This window comes from Dasypus novemcinctus, chromosome 29, assembly GCF_030445035.2.
Source record: "Dasypus novemcinctus isolate mDasNov1 chromosome 29, mDasNov1.1.hap2, whole genome shotgun sequence".
NCBI lineage: Eukaryota > Metazoa > Chordata > Mammalia > Cingulata > Dasypodidae > Dasypus > Dasypus novemcinctus.
The window spans coordinates 38766026-38781972 of record NC_080701.1 but is presented as its reverse complement, the minus strand read 5'-3'; the positions used below and the strand labels follow the sequence as shown (position 1 = coordinate 38781972).

General features: G+C 39.7%; 1 long non-coding RNA gene across 2 annotated transcripts in view; it reads left to right on the top strand.

Moving 5' to 3' along the window:
* The window catches only part of LOC139437829 (uncharacterized), a 185200-nt gene that overhangs the window by 127770 nt on the left and 41483 nt on the right, over positions 1 to 15947 (top strand). The window lies entirely within an intron of this gene.

The window sequence follows — 15947 nt, the reverse complement described above, 5'->3', positions numbered from 1 at the left end:
TTTTTAAAAGACATATAGATCACACAAAATGTTACATTAAAAAATGTAAGAGGTTCCCATATGCCCCACTCCCCACACCCCCCACTTTTCCCACATCAACATCTCCTTTCATTAGTGTGGTACATTCATTGCTACACAGCATGGATTATAGTTTACATTGTAGTTTACACTCTCTCCTATTCCATTCAGTAGGTTATGGCAAGATATATAATGTCTTGCATCTGTCTCTGCACTATCATTCAGGACAATTCCAAGTCTCAAAAATGACTGCATTTCACACCTTATTTTCCCTCTCCCTGCCTTCAGCAATCCCTGTGGTCACTGTCTCCACATCAATGATATAATTTCTTCCATTGCTAGAGTCATAATATTCACCTGTTATAACTTTTTTTCTTTCTATTCTCCAGCCTACCTCATTTCAAGTCCTTTGTCTCAGAGTTCACTGGTTCTTGCTTTTGCCAGCTTCAGTTTGCTCTTGCAATCCTCCTGGGAATTTGTCCACATTTAATGTGGATCTCAATTCCATTGTTTCTGTTTGGTTCATTTAAAATTTTCTGTCTCTTTACTAAGATTCTCTTACAGATCATTCATTATTTTCCTTATATCTTTTAGTTTCTTCTCTGTATTTTGCTTCATCTCCTTGAGCATTTAATGATTGTTTTTTAAAGTCTTTGTTGTTGTTGTTATAACCACATTCTCTTCTTCTTTTTATGCTCTTACTTTTGATGGGCCATCATTTTCTGTTTCTTTATTAGCTTTGTACTCCTTTGTTGTGCACTGTATATTTTAATATTTTAAAGTGTTAATGCTGGAATTTCTTCCCCGAAATGTCTGTTCCTTACTCTTGTAACTAGCTTGTGATAAAACAGACATTTTCTTGAGCTTCAGCCCTCCTGTCAGGAAGGTCTGCCCAAGGCAAATGCAGTATGGAGGACTTACTGTCTTTCTGAGCCTCTGTCCTATCCTGGAATTTTGCTTGTTAGTTGTTTTGGTCTTTCTCTGTTTACAGGAGTTTGGTTGTTCCTGTTTTCCCATGAGACAGACATCTTTCTCATGAATTTTTTGGTTTGTTTGTTCTGGATGTACCAGGACTGGGGATTGAACCTGGGACCTCATATGTGGGAAGTCAACATTCAACCACTGAAATACACTCGCTCCCCACTCCCATGTTTTTTTTGTGTGTGTGCGTGTGTGAAATATCCTTATATACTTTATTTTTTTCCCTTTTTTTGTCTATAATTATTTTTTTAATGTTACATTCAAAACCCATGGGTTTTTGAAGCCAGCAAACGTTTGCCTCAGACTGTCTGCCTTTTTAGTTACTTACACTCCTTTCATTGTCTCAAGCTGCTTTTGCCTGGTGAGCAAATTCTGGAAGAAAAAGCAGTACAGAATGTACTTTCCCAAATCAGTCTTCCCTAGCCGAACAGGCCAGGAGCCAATGAAGAGAGCATGGGCCAGATCCAAAGTGCCCTGGGAGGGGCTCAGCAAGGAGTCAAGAGATTTTCCTAGCGCTCCCAAAAGCTTCTCTTTCTTGGCCTGCCCAGCAAATGCAGCCCTTCAATTAGCTGTCCCCTATAGCCCTGAGGAAGCATAGTGTATTTAATTCTCTCTGCCACGGCCTAAGTCCAGGGTGGCTTGAACAATGGCTGTCTTTGATGTTTCAAGGTCAGTTTGAAACAATGGCCACCCTCAGAGCCAGGACCCTAGTGATCTAAAGTTGCTAATCAAATACCATGATCAGTGCATTAGGATTCTTACCTGGCTGAGTTGACACATTATCCTAACCATCACAAGCAGTGACCAGCCATACCCACTCTTGGACTTGGGAAAGAGGATTTATATTTCCTTTTTTGTCACCAGAGAGCTAGCTAGTTGCTGGACCCCAGAGGGGGGATGGGTGGCTGTAGCTGCCATGCAGTGAGAGGGATTTACTGTTATTTACCATAATTTATCAGCTTCTTCCTCCTGATCTTCCCCCCATGCTTTACAGTGTTCTGTCATCTGGAATTTCAGAATAGTTGTTTCAGATGGTTCTGTTGTTTAATAATTTGTTGGTGGAAGGACTGTGTCCTGGAGCTTCCTACTCCACCATCTTTTCACAATCTGAGAGCTGGGTTTTAACAATCCACTTACTTACAAGAGGATTTTACTCTTCCTTCCCTGATAAATTTAAACTCCAAATTTTCTTGTTTTTCACAAGATGTGCCTGTGCTTGACATTTATAATCTTGGACACAGAGAACAACTATACCTGAAGCCATAATTGAAATAATAATGTAGAGGAGAGTTGGAAAGTAAGGAATTAACAAGTTTAAACACTATAAATAAAGCAATAGTAGGAACTGAGCAACTGTGTGGATCAAATGGCTGAAATCTAACCACATTCCATCCAATTGTCTGTTTATTCAACATTAAAGAAGTATGCTTACTAAGCATGTTCACTTCATACCTCTCTTTTAAAGCCTTGGTAGATTTAAGTCCAAGAAAAATATATGTCTTTTATCCTCATCGAGACACCATTGAAATAATAGTTCAATTATTATTTGATCCAAAGATTATGAATTCCAGAGATGAACACCATGAGAAATACTCATTAATTGATATTTATACATTTCAGAAGGCAACATATGAAAATGGATGACTTACAAACAAGAGCAAAAACCTTGGGTAACATTATATATGGAAGTAGAATGAAGGTCTGATGCCTTTAGACATCTTAAAATTCAGGAAATGTATACTCTAGTGGGAGGACAGAACATGTAAGGCTGAGTCCTGATAGGCCGATTTAGATTTTTCTTAGCTTCTTCATATTAACACTAGCAGAATTCAGCTTTCAGTTACCTGCCATGTATGTGCTTGAAAATATGACAGGGGATTGACAGGGGAAACCATGGCTGCTTTTGTTAACTGAAGCCTGAGAGAAAGGAATCCTGCTATGTGGCAGTGATGAGACCAAAGAAAGTTGTGGTCATCTCCATATAAATACACAAAAGCTTACCAGGCATATAGTTCCAAGGCAAGGAAATCCTAAGCAGCTTTCAGTTGGCTCCCTCAGGATTTTAAATAAACATCTCTATACTGCAAAGCATGGGAAGAAATACAGATTTTGAATAAGAAAATACACAAATAACTTTTGAAAATGAATTCAAATAGATTGTGACAAGGGACAGTAGGACAGTGAAAAACCAATTAATAATATATTCATAGATATAAAAATTGATTTTGCTTATAAATTTTGCTGTCAAAAATAAATCACAGTCTTAAGAAGGGTAAAGACAAATAAGTGTATATGGCTAAGAGACTTCAGAGTGAGTCAGGAGGTCATTTCAGAGGTTACACTTATGCACATCTCAGCAGGAACTCATTGACTGCCAAAGTAACTATTACCTCAATAGTGAGGCTCCTGAGGGCTCTGGAGATATCCAGACACTATAGGCAAGGCAGACGCTCAGAAGTTTGGCACCCTGCCAGTGGGACTACTTTGTAATTGGTGCTTCCCAGTGTGAAAGAGTTGGACTCAGTTGTTTTTAACCTGCACATGACTCTGCTGCTCCTCTGTTTGAACCTATATTTAGTATTAGACTTCATAGGTGTATGTCCAAGAAATTTAAATCTTTAGGCTGTCCGTGTACCAGTTGGACTCTGAATCTCAACCAGAATCACAACACCTACTCTCCAATTCATTGGACTCACCCAGGACAACTAACAAGGAGAAAATGACTGACAGTGACCATCTCAAGAAAGAGAGAGTGTCTGCAACTGCAAGCAAGAAAGTCCCATCCATCTGCCCCATGGGACCTAAGCCCCTTCTGAATTAGAGGTTGAGTGGTAATCATCTCACAGAATCCTCAGGATTTGAGAATGGACAACAAACTAGAGTAGACTAGAGTAGTTTTTTCCAGTGTAGACTTGTGATCTTATTAATGGAGGAACATTTATCTTGGATGTGGAGGCAGTGGCCACTGGAGGTTCTGAGAGGAGGGAAAGGGAAAAATAGGTGTAATTTGGGGGCATTTTGGGGACCTGGAAATTATTCTGAATGACATTTTAATGACAAATACAGGCCATTGTATGTCATGTAATAACTTGCAAAAATGTGCAGGAGAGAGTGTAAACTCCAATGTAAACTATAATCATTGCTTAGTGGCAGTGCTCCAAGATGTGTTCAACAATTGTGACAAATGTACCACACTAAGGAAGGATGTTGCTGATGTGGGAAAATAAGGGAGAGCTAGGGAGCAGGGCATATGAGAATCCCCTATATTTTTTGGTAACATATTTGTAATCTAGTTTCTTTTTAAAAAATAAAATAAAAAAGTATATTAAAAAAATACTAGACTTCTAAGGGAATTTATGTGTATATACATAATTTCTTAAAACATTTTTATTATCTTTTTTAAAGATACTTAAATCACATAAAATGTTACAATAAAAATATAGGAGGTTCCCATATACCCCACTCCCCACACCCCCAACTCCTCCCACATCAACAACTTTCATTAGTGTGGCACATTCATTGCATTTGATGAGTACATTTTGGAACATTGCTACACAGCATGGATTATGGTTCACATTGTAGTTTACACTCTCTCCCAGTCCATTCATGGGGTTATGGCAGGATATATAATGTCCTGCAACTGTCCCTGCAATACTCAGGACAGCATCAAGTCCCAAAAATGCCCAGGAGTCCAAGCTGGGAAGAAGGTAATGCATGTACATGCTGAGTTTGGCTTAGAGAGTGGCCACATTTGAGCAACACAGAGGCTCTCAGGAGGTAACTCTTAGGCACCCTGCAGCTCTATGCCTAGTTGAAATTCCAAGCACACAGACTTGTAAGCATAGCCATCAGTACCAAGGGCCCATCATTGAACCATTCTTCTACTCTGGTCTTTGCCCTTGTATTTGGGAGATTGTTGCTGCTCCATTGAGGAGAGTAACAGTTTCCTGGAATGGAAACTCAGCACTCCCTCAGTTGTTGTGTGATACTCTACCCTTTATGTCAATACCCAGCAAATATCCAAACATATCTATATACCCTATATGCATGCCCTGGAGAGCTCCCTCCCACCCATGCATCCCCCATTAATGACCCCCCACATAAACTAATTAGGAATCTGTCCTTCCCCCTTTCTCCCATCCTTACTTCTCTCTCTCCCAGGACAGCAGGAAGCCTGTGTGAGAGTTCCCCTCCAAGATTCAAATGGGACCCAGGTGAACCAATTCACCACAGAAAATAATGACTCTCCATCTCTTTGAGAGAAAGCACCCACACCTCTGTTAGGAACCCTAAATATGCTCTTGGAAACCTACCAAGCACTTCTTACTGCACCCCTCCCTTAGGTGTAATGCAAAGGACTAGTTAATTGCCTGACTACACCTTTTCCCAGACCGATTTTCCCTATCCCAGAGCATTTAAGTAATTAGGCTGCCTCAGCAGATTTGCCTCTCACCTCTTCCTAGTTTCTTCTAAAGCCATCTGGTATGTTCCTCAAAACTCAAAAAGGAGGTTCCAGACAATTGAACCCACACTTGTCAGACCCTTCTGCACCCTTCACCAGAACTCTCTCACTCTTGGAATCTGTCCAAGACCAAGGCAGATCAGTTCGAGGAATGTCAGGGTTTAGGGTTCGGGAACCACTGGATTTGGGGAATGCAAGTTTGGGGAAGATGGGATTTGTGGAAAGCTGCTGCCTGTGACTGCCAGGGTTCAGGGAATGCTGCAACTACCTGCCCTAAGGAAGGGACTTAGCCTTCCCACAGCTCCAGGCACAAGCACCAGAAACCTGTGGTTTTACCTTGAGCGATCACTCTTTTTTTGCACTCTCTCCAGATTGATGCAGAAGCCTCCAGCTTTGTGAGTTCCCAAAGCAGCTCACTCAGGCAGGATTTTGTACCAACTCAGCCATTTTTTTTTTTTTTTTTGTAGGAGAGATGATGTGGGTGCACTTACCCTAACACTATCTTATACGTCCATCATTTTAAGCATTATAAATATCACTTAGAGTTTGGAGAGATTTGAAGATTTTTTTTTGCAATGTAGAATTAAAATATAAATATGAAGAAATAATACTTGGAATAAATGATAGGTCTAATAGTAATATAAAAGTGAGTTAAGCTATTAAAATTATAAGGTAAAGTACTAGAAACAGCACCAGAGCCCTTGACTAGAGGCCAGGTATTTTATGTGTCCAAGATGACACTCTCCAGTGGGTCCTAAGCCCCAACTGATGTGTCCCAACAACCTCTACTCATTGGCAGGGGTCACATGGGTATGCCACATATTTGGCTTTCACCTCCTTCATGTTAAGTCTTTGTGATTTGACCCACAAGTGCATATTAAGTGGGTTCTGTGTCCCATTTGGTCATGGGTCTAACAGGCACCTATTGGGTGCATGCTTGGTCAGCAAAGGGATTTTATTAATATTCTGCTTTAAAAGGTCATTTGCAATGAACATCAACATGGCTGACAAACTGATCTCTTCCAGCTCATGAGCAGTTGTTATAATCCCTGTGCATATATGGAGGAGCCACTAGTCATTGATTTGGAAGATGCCAGATGATAAGTTTAGCTTTTGTAATGGCCTATGAGTCTGTAAATGTGTAGCAGGAAGTTGAGTTTGGAGTGTCCTATACAGCCATCACCACTCAATTGGACATAACACCCTTTTTCAGTATGTAGTAGGTGACCATCCTTGGGATGGATGGCTGCAGCAGCCCAGTGGCCTTTAATAGCCTTCAATTTTGTTGATATATTAATCTCTTGACCCATACCAAGCCATTAGAAAATTTTTTGAACCAAGGGGTGCCACTTAGCCAAGTAAGGGGCTATAACTGACCTTGTAGGGTATTTAGCTACATATAAAAAAGCAGATATTTTTATTTGGATGTTCTAACTCCCTTAGTCCCCAGTCAGGTTCTGTCTTGGATATACCATTTTAATTTCATGATTGAACTTTATTGAATCTATTCTGCTTTATTAGTAAGATTAGAGAGTACACACATGAGGATGACCAGTTTGGATCTCAGAGTTATGACCATAAACAATTATGGCCATAATTGTTTTAATGCTTGGTATCCACTAAGGCCCAATAATAGACTAAATGCTGCCATTTAAGGTGGTGTAGATAACAGCTGCCTTTGGTAATGTGTATGTATGAAACCTGAAGGATTTCAGCACACCCCATGGCAGCTTTTTGTTGTCACAATCTCCAGTCAGCATGGGAAGAAGTTTTACAGGAGTGGAGGGTTGCATTGTCCCTTGTGGCAGTTTTCTTCCACAGTTTGTTGTATAGACTCTAGAACCCACTATTGTTGTGGCCACCTTTAAAGATGGTTTCCTTGGTGGTGACCTTAACTAGAGGAGCCTAAAAAATGTCCCAATGTGGCACATTTTCTCCTGTGGCCACACAGGCCTATTAGCCATTTGGCTTCTTGGTAGTAGGAACTGCCAGTGACAAGAACTTCCACTTATCTTTGTCTAGCATGCCCCTCTAAATATCAGCTCAAGTGCCCCCTAGAAATTCTGCCTGTTAGGCTATCTCCTGGACCTTCTCAGGGATGATCGCATAATCTATAGATGTTAAAATATTTATGATTTTGTGTATGGCCTGTTTAGCCAATTATTTTAGTGTGTCCTTGAATGAGGATGTAATAAATATTGTGAATGACAACTGCTTTTGGGGTAGTTATAAGTCTACCCAACTGCTTTTGGGGTAGTTATAACTGATCTTGTTATAAGTCTAACCCTACCCCCAGGTAGCAAATGGCAGGACAGCCCTTTGGGAACACAATCAAAGTATCCTGGAGGCTAGTCCACCTGAAGGCAAATTGATCTGGGTCAAAAATCATATAGGGATGGAGACAAAGACATTAGCAGGTCAATAAAAGCATTTCTTGTGTGTGCTGTTATTCCTTAGGGACAGCAATATCTTTGCATAGGCAAAGAGTAACAGATTTCAGGTTCCTGAGGTCTTTTTATTAGGCCAGAGAGTGCTGTTAAACTGCAGCACAAGGTTTCCCAACCTTCCTGTCTGTATCAAGTACTGAATCAAAAAAGTAATTCCCCAGAGACCTTGGCCCCACCCTTAATCCTTTTTCTGAAGGGGTAAGATTGGGGTACAGACAAGAGGAATCTTCCTCCCAATCTGATCCATCATGCTCATAGTCATGAATGTCCTCCTCACTGTCTTGGTCAGGGTGCAGGGAGGCCTTGTTAAGTGCCATTTCCCTCCTCTCTGACTGTGTTCAGGGACTTGGGGGAGGGGCAGGTGGTGCAGCATTCTAAATCTTTTCATCCTGTGAGCCCTGTTTCTTGCTGCTTTATTCTCATACTAGGGCCTTAACACCTAAATTAAAGTGACCCACTTTTAGCCAGTAACTTTTCTTTATTTGTTTTTTTTTTTATTTTTAGAGAAGCTTTAGATTACATAATGTTACATAAAAAATATAGGGGATTCCCATATGCCTCACCCACTCCCCTGCACTGCATCAACCACATCCTTCATTCATGTGGTACATTTGTTACAATTGATGAACACATATTGAAGCATTGCTACTGTGAACTATAGTTTATATTATAGTTTACCCTCTTTCCCATGCAATTTTGTAGGTTATAACAAAATATATGATGGCCTGTATCCATCATTGAAATGTCATGCAGGACAATTCCAACATCCTGAAAATGCCACCATATACACATATTATTCCCTTTCCCTCCCCTCAGAACCTCTGGTGGCCACTGCCTTTATATCAGTGATAAATGTTCTTCCATTAATAGAATAATAATCATTCTATAAGAATAATAATAAGTCTACTTTAGTCCATTTTCATTCCCCAATTTGAGGATTTTTGGATGGTGATGCCCATTTTATTTCTAATTCAGAAGGGGCTTAGATCCCATGGGGCAGATATATGGAACTGTCTTGCTTGCAGTTTCAGACAGTCTCTGTTCCTTGGGATGTGCATTGTTCATCCATTATCATCTCCTTGTTAGTTGACCTGGGTGAGTCCAATGAACCAGAGAGTAGGTGTTGCAACTCTGCTGAGATTCAGCACCCAACTAGCACATGGACAGACCAAAGATTGGTCTCTTGTACATATACCTATTGAGTAAAATACTAACTATAGGTTCAAATAGAGGAGCAGAAAAGCCATATGAAGAGAAACTATAAATGAGTCTTAACTCAGTTGCACTGGGAAGCATAATTCCAAAGAAAGGCCCATTGACATGGTACTGATTTCCTGAGCTTGTCTGCCCTGCTTTAGTGTCTCAATATCGCTAGTGCCCTGTTTGAAGCACTATTTACTGTGGTAGTCAATGAGATGCAGCTGATATGTGCATAAGGGTAACCTCTAGAAGGAGCTCCCATCTCACTTTGAAATTCTTAGTCATAAAAACTCATTTGCATCTACTACTCCCCCCCTTTTGGTCATGGTCTTTTTCCAAATGCATTGCTTGTTGTTACTTGGTAATAATTCTTCAGTGCCAGGGAGGCTCATTCCTGTTTCTGAATAATCAGTTTGGTTCCATTGGTCTATGTGTCTATCTTTATGCCAATACCATGCTGTTTTTAGCACTGTAGCTAGGTATTATGGTTAAAGTCTGGAAGGAGAGTTCTCCAACTTCACTTTTCCATTTTTAGATATTTCTGGCTATTCAGGGCCTCTTACCACTCCAGATAAGTTTGATAATTGTGTTTTCCATTTATTTTAAAAATGTTGGTGGAATTTTTATTGGGATTCCATTAATTCTGAATATCAATTTGTGTAGAATTGACATCTTAATGATATTTAGTCTTCCAATCCAACATTAGAATGTTCTTCCAGTTATTTAGGTATTTTAAAATTTCACTTAGCAATGCACTATTATTTTCTGAATTCAAGTGTTTTACATCATTGGTTAAGTTTATTCCTAAATATTTAATTATTTTAGTTGCTACTGTAAATGGACTTTTTTTCCTGACTTCCCCCTCAGATTGTGCATAACTAGTGTATAGAAACACCATTCATTTTTGAATATTGTTCTTATATCCTGACACTCTACTGAACTCATTTATTAGCTCTAGCAGTTTTATTGTAGTTTTTTGGGAATTTCTAGATATAGGATCATATCATCTGTGAATAGTGAAAGTTTTATTTCTTTCTTATTTGGATGCCATTTATTTCTTTTTCTTGTCTGATTGCTCTCACTAGAACCTCTAAAACCATAGTAACAATACTGGTGATAGTGGACATCCTTGTCTTGTCCCTTATCTCAACAGGAAAACTTTCAAACTTTCACCATTGATTACAATATTAGCTGTGGGTTTTTCATATATGGCCTGTATCATTTGAGAAAGTTTCCTTCAATTCTTATCTTTTGTACTATTTTTATCAAGAAAGGGTGCTGTATTTTTCCAAATGCGTTTCTGTGTCAATCAATAAGATCATGTGATTTTTCTTCTTTGATTTATTAATGTGGTGGATTATGCCGATTGATTTTCTTGTGTTGAACCAGCCTCTCATGCATGGTATAAAACCCACTTGATCATAATGAATAATTTTTTAAATTGTTGTTGGATTTGATTAGCTAGTATTTTATTGAAGATTTTTGTCTCTCTATTCATTAGAGAAATGGGTCTGTAATTTCTTTTGTCATAATATCTTTATCTGGCTTTGGTATTAGGATGATATAGGCTTCATAGAATGAGATTAGTAGCATTCCTTCTTGTTCAGTCTTTTGTAAGAGCTTGAGTAAGATTGTTGTTAAATCTTCTTTGAATGCTTGGTAGAACTCACCTGTGAAACTGTCTAGTCCTGGCCTTTTCATTTTGGGGAGCTGTTTGATGACTGTTTCAATTTCTTTACTTGTGATTGGTTTGTTGAGGTCTTTTATTTCTTCTAGGGTCAGTGTGGGTTGTTGTATATTCCTAGGAATTTTTCCATTTCTTCTACATTTTCTAATTTTTTGGCATAAAGTTGTTCATAGTATCCTTTTATGATCTTTTATTTCTGTGGGGTCAGTAGTAGTGTTCCTGTTTTCATTTTTTTATTTCATTTATTTGCATCTTCTCTCTTTTTTTCTTAGTCTAGCTAAGGGTTTGTCAATTGTGTTAATCTTCTTGAAGAATCAACTTTCGGTTTTGAATATCTTCTCTTGTTTTGTTTTGTTTTTTGTTGTTTTTGTTCTCAATTTCATTTATTTCTGCTCTGATCTTTGTTATTTTTTTTCCTTCTACTTGCTTTGGGATTGGTTTGCTGTTCTTTTTCTAGTTCTTCCAGCTGTTCAGTTAGGTCATTGATTTTAGCACTTTCTTCTTTTTTAATAAGCATTGAGGGCTTTAAATTTTCCTCTTAAATACTGCCTTTGCTGTATCCTATAGGTTCTGATATATATTCTCATTGTCATTCATCTTGAGATATTTATTGATTTCTCTTGAAATTTTTTCTTTAAACCAATGATTATTTAAGAATATGTTGTTTGATTTCCATATATATGTGAATTTTCATTTTTCTGCCACTTGTTGATTTCCAGCTTTATTCCATTATGATCAGAGAAAGTGTTTTGTATAATTCTGATTTTGTTGAATTTATTAAGATCTGATCTATCCTGGAGAAAGATCCACAAGCACTTGAAAATAATGTATATCCTGCTGTTTTGTGGTGCAATGTTTTATATATGTCTATTAGGTTTAGACCATTTATCCTATTATTCAAGCTCTCTGTTTCTTTAATGATCTTCTGCCCAGATGTTCTATCCAATGCTGAGAGTGGTCTATTGAAGTCTCCAACTATTATTTTAGAGATGTCTATTTCTCCCTTCAGTTTTGCCAGTGTTTGCCTCCTGAATCTTGGGGTATCCTGGTTAGGTGCATATACATTTATGACTGTTATTTCTTCCTCATGAATCATCCCTTTTATTAATATGTAATGTCCTTCTTTGTCTCTAATAGCAGATTTGCTTTTAAAGTCTATATCATCTGATATAAGTATATTATCCCAGCTTTTTTTTTTTTCATTACTGCATGTGTGGAATATATTTTTCCAACTTTTCACTTTGAGTCTATTGATATCCTTGGGTTTAGGGTGAGTCTCTTGCAGACAGCATATAGATGGCTCATGTTTTCTTTTCCATTCTGCCAGTCTGAGTGTTTTGATTGGGGAGTTTAATCCATGAACATTCAATGTTATTACTCTAAAGCCAGATCTTATTTCATCCATTTTGATCTTGGCATTTTATCTGTCATTTTATGTTTGACACATTTAGATACTGTTCCTAATACAGTCATCATTTCCAGACTCTCTTCCAAGCCTCTCTCTCCTGGTTTGTTTGTTTTTTTTTTTTTTTTTCAGTCTATAACAATCTCTTTAGTATTTCCTGCAGAGCCGGTCTTTTTGTTATAAACTCTTTCAGTATCTGTGAGTATTCTAATCCCATCCTCATTTTTGAAAGATAATCTTGCTGGATATAAAGTTCTTAGTAGTTTTTCTCTTATAATATCTTAAATATATTATACCTCTGCCTTCTTGCCTCCATGGTTTCTGGTGGGAAATCAGCACTTAATCTTATTGAGTATCCCTTTTATGTTATGCATTGCTTTTCTCTAGCTGTTCTCAGAATTCTCTTTTTGTTTTTGACATTTGACATTTTGATTAGTATGTGCCTCATAGTTGGTCCATTTGGATTTATTTGGATGGAAGTATGTTGTGCTTCTTGGACAGAGATATCTATGTCCTTCAATAGGGCTGGGAAATTTTCTACCATTATTTTTTCAAATATTCCTTCTGCCCATTTTCCCTTTTCTTCTCCTTCTGGGACATCCATGAACCATATGTTTGCATGTCTCTTGCTATCATTTAGTTCCCTGAGACTCTGTTCAATTTTTTCCATTATTTTCTTCATTTCTTCTTTTGTATGTCCACTTTTGGAGGCCTTTTCAGGTTTGCTGATCCTTTCATCTGCTTCCTCACATCTGATGTTATATGCTTCCAGTGTGTTTTTTTATTTCATTTATTGTAACTTTCATTCCCAAAAAGTCTTCTATTTTCCTATGTATGCTTTCAAATTCTTTGTGCTCCACCAGTGTCTTCTTAATATCCTAAATCTCTTTAGCCATCTCATTGAATTTATTAAGGAGATTTGTTTGAACATTTATGATTAGTTGTCGCAACTCTTTATGTCAACTAGAGGCTTATCTTGTTCCTTTAATTGGGTCATATCTCCCTTTTTCTTGGTATAGATTGTAATTTTTTGTTGGTGTTTTCATATCTGGCTTGCTCCATGTATTTATTCTGGATGCGGTTTTTCCCTTTAGTTTCAGGCTTTCTTGTCTTTCCTCCCTTGCTTTTTGTGCAGTAGGAGTCAAGGATGTAGTTGGTGCTGTAAGCTATGGAGTCTGAAGCTGCCCACATTTTCCCAGGAATTGATGGAACTTCTCCCAACTTTCTCCTCTGTCAGGGGTAGGGACAGTTGCAGTTGTGTATAATAATCCAAGTTGGGCAGGACAAGACTGTCTGTAGTTGCCCAGAGACTGATGAAACTTCACAACTCTTCCTCCTCTACCTTCAGCAGGGATGTATCTATAATTGTGGGCAGTAATCTCTTCCATTGGGTCCAAAATTCCCATAGTTGCCCAAGTAAATTAACATAGCACCGGACCCACTCCTTCCTGGGGGTGGGAGTGGATCCTCTGGTATGCCCAACAATCTCATTCATGTAAGCCAATATGCCTGCAGTTGTCCCAAGAGGCTGAGTGAGTACTATCCCTTCTACCCTTTAGGTCATGGGAATGGAACCGCCAATACCCAACAGTTCAATCCCTGGAGAATGAAAGTACCCACCATTGCCCAGAGAGACTGAGGAAGCACTAGCCCCCTCCTATCCTACTAGGTGGTGGGGGTGGTTCTATGGGCACTGAAGAGTTCAGCCCCTTTAGGCTGAGAATACCTGCCATTGCCTGGAGAGGCTGAGGAAACACCAGTCCCTTCCTATCCATTGAGTGGGTCCATAGGAACCCAACAGTTCAGTCCCTGTTAACCAAAAGTACCTGCTGTCGTCCAGTGAGATTGTGGAGACACCAGACCCCTCCTTTCCTATTGGGAAGTGAGGGTGGATCCACAAGTACCCACCAGTCCAGGCTGTGTGGGCCAAAAGCGACTGCAGTTACCCAGAGATGTTGGGCAAACACAGTCTGTCTCTTGTCCTATTGGGGATGGGGGTAGAGCCACAGGTGCCCAACGGTTGGGCTTGTGCAGGCCAAATTGCCCAAAGTTGCCCTGAGAGCCTGAGGGAACACTAGCCCCCTCCTATCTTATGGGAACAAAGGTGGAGATGGTCACAAATGCTCTCAACAAACCAATTCGTATGGGCTGAAATCTGCCATTGCCCAGAGAGACTCAGGATACCCAGCACCTCTCTTATCCTATTGAGTTGCGGGCATGAAGCCCCAGGTGACCTACTATTCAGTCCGTGCCAGTGGAGAGCACTTGCAGTTGCCTGGAAAACCTGCTGCAGGTTCTGCCAGCCTCCTCTTTGCTGCAGGTGGAGCAGGAACCTAGCTTAGGGCTGCAGTCAGATCTTGGTGGAAAGAAGTCTATCCCTAACTTCACTGGATTTTCAGTCAGCTGGGCTTCCCCTCATGCTGGGAGCAGAGTCAAAATGGTGACTACCAGACTCTTTCCCACTTGGACAGGCTCAGGCCCTAACTATTTCTATGGGTATACTTTAGCCATCTGAGTCCACTAATCAGTAGCTAATGTCAGTGAACAACAATCTCTTCCTCCACCATTTATGGGAAGTGGAGCTTCTAACTCCAGCCATGGAATAGCTCCCAAGGCAGCTTGCACTGGTAGATTAGGATGGGCACCAGCCTCTATGACATGGCTTGCATCTTCCCAGAAAGGTGGTGCAGGGTCCCCCACCTTCCTCCCTGCCAAAGGTGGGGCTGGGGTTTAGGTTAAAACTGCAATCTGACCTGGGTAGAAAGAAGGTGGTCCTTACCAGCACTGTGATTTTCAATCAGCCCCACTTTCCTTCATGCCAGGGGAGGAGTCAAAATGGCAGCCAATGGCCTCCCTCTGACCTGGACATGCTCAAAGTTTAGTTGTTCCTAGGATTATATTTCAGCCCACTGAATCCACTAATGAGTAGCTGAAGTCAGTACCACACCATGTCTTCCTCCCCCATTTTTGGGAAATCAATCTTCCAATTCCAGCCACAGAACAGTTCCTGAGGCAGCTTGTGCCATGGGCACCAACCTCCATGTTATGGAGGGCACTACTCATGAATCCTTTCTACAGATGGGCTTACTCTTCCTTCCACACTCTCAAGGATGTTGTGAGATACTTCTCTGTTCTTCTGGACCCCCAAACAGGTGCTGTAAGTAGTTCTGAGTGACCACCAAATGCCCTGTATCATGAGCTGACTCCAGGATCTCCTTACTCTGCTGCCATCTTGGCTTCTTCTCTGTATTCCATTTTTCTTTACTTTAGTGGTTACTGGAAAATATTTTGTTTCTGTTGTTATTTTTAAAGTAAATCATAAAAATATGTTTTCATTCATGCCAAAATGTTATCATAAACACTTAGAAAATATATTTTATTAGGTTTTGTGCAATTTTTATATATTATTATATAAATAATTATAATGTAAGAACATTAAAATGTATGAATTGGGAAGTGTATTTGGCTCACTTACCACATGGGATGTCCAGGGTTCAAACCCAGGGCCTCCTGACCCATGTGGTGAGCTAATCCATGTGCAGTGCTGATGCACACAAGGAGAGCCATGTCACACAGGGGTGTTTCCCATGTTGAGGAGCCCCACACACAAGTAGTGTGCCCATAAGGAGAGCCACCTCATGCTTAAAAAGTACATCCTGTCCAGGAGTGGTGCTGTACACACGAAGAGCTGAAACAGCAAGATAGCACAACAATAAGAGACACAGATTCCTGGTGCTGCTGACAAGA